Consider the following 1,873-nt stretch of genomic DNA (forward strand, 5'->3'; position numbering starts at 1 on the left):
TCATGCATCTCATAGCATGTCATCATGTGCATCCCAAAATGCTGTTAGAAGGAGGCTTCGTGAGTTAATTGTCAGATCTGCTAGTTCATCTTAGACTTTTGTCATTTTTGCCATGATTATTGTGTGCATGCTATGCCTGTGAGTCCTTCATATGTTTTGTTAAGGATTTTGTCTTCTTTCCAGAGGTGCAACCCATGCATTTTTAGGATGCGTGTGGTGACTTGTGCAAGCTTGCAAAGTGAGGCACCCGGGAAATCTGTTTTCAGGGACTTAGTTGTTTTCACTAAGTCTGGGATTATTTAGTTCATGATGCCATATGTTCAGCTTGTTTCCTAGTGATCCGTACCTCTTTTGAGGATGATTAGTAAAGGAGTGTTGTTAATCATGTTATGCTCTATCCATCCATGTCTTTGTTTGCAATTTTGGAGTACCCTAGCTTGAGTCAATCAGCTCTACTTTTGCTTCGTGGTGAATCCGGGCAGATCGTCAACTCGTTTGCGATTTTGCCGATGTTATTGTAGTTGATCCGTGCATGCTATGCCATTGTTCTTGCCATGTCTAGCTAGCATTTTGTGCCTTCTTAATGGATGTATGCTTGCCTTGCCATGACTTGCACCATAGTGAGTGCATCGAGCTCGTTTACATGCCTTCGCGAGTTATATTTCAGCATGTCCCAGTTTTCACCAAGTCTGAAAACTGATTGTGTTTTAGCTATGTTCATGTGCCTGTTAGTATATTTTGTGATCCCTTTTGGCCCCAGGTCACTTTGCGACTTTTGTTAATCTTGTTGAGTAGCTCCATGCCATGTTCTTGTCCTAATCAGGTCATGTATCATGTTGTTTTGCTGCTCCGAAGAGGGCTTCGTGATCTGAAATTTCAGACAAGTGTTAATTTCACTAAGTCTGAAATCTGTTTTGCATTTGCGTTTTTGCCATGCTTGTTTGAACCTCTTAATGGATGAATTGGCCGTAGCTCAGTGCTAGTCTTTTGTTAAGCATCTTGTGTGCATCCCTGACATGTATTTTGTTGTCATGTTTGGTGGCTGTAGCATGTTCATTTCGTTGCATTTAGATGCCTACTTGCTGTAAATCGCAGACCGGTGTCATTCTTAAAACGCTTGCCATTTCCAAACCGTAACTCCGATTCCGATGATCTTTATATCGTTTTCAAGCGATTTCATCTCATCTTTCCAGTGGCACCCTTGGAATTCCATGTTGAGTCCAGGTTCATGCATTCCCTGTCATATCTTGCATTTTGCATCCCGCATCGCATCCCGCATAGCATATCATCATTTCGTCATATTGCTTGTTCTTGCACGTGGTTGATTGTATCCTTATTGCTTGTTTGTATTGTTTGGGTAGAGCCGGGAGGCGAGTTCGCTACCGAGGAGCCCGTTGAGTTTGCTTGTGAGGATCCAGTTAACTCTGACAACTGTGCAGGCAAGATGATCATACCCCCGAAATCACTACTATCTTTGCTATGCTAGTTTGCTCGCTCTTGCTATGCCAATGCTATGATGCCTACATTTTGCTTGTCAGCCTCCCAATTGCCATGTCAAACCTCTAACCCACTGTAAGTGCATCTAGTGCCACCCCTAGTTGGTTTTGGAGTATTGACGACAAACCTAGTTGAGGGACTAATGTGTTTGTGAGAATTGCAGGATAATACAGGTAGAAGTCCCTCATTGATTCGGTTTTACTACCAGAGATGACCCCTAAAATGTATGAAGACATTGAAGACAAAGGTGGTACATGAAGATATTCACTTTAAAGACTATGACAAAAGAAGACACGTTATGAAGCATATGGAGCTCGAAGACTTAGATCTTTCGTAGTTCTTTTTCTTTTATGTTGAGTCATAGGAACCACCGTAC

The sequence above is a fragment of the Triticum urartu genome, chromosome 1A, assembly GCF_056163025.1.
Source record: "Triticum urartu cultivar PI428250 chromosome 1A, HENAU_Tu73, whole genome shotgun sequence".
Classification (NCBI taxonomy): Eukaryota; Viridiplantae; Streptophyta; class Magnoliopsida; order Poales; family Poaceae; genus Triticum; species Triticum urartu.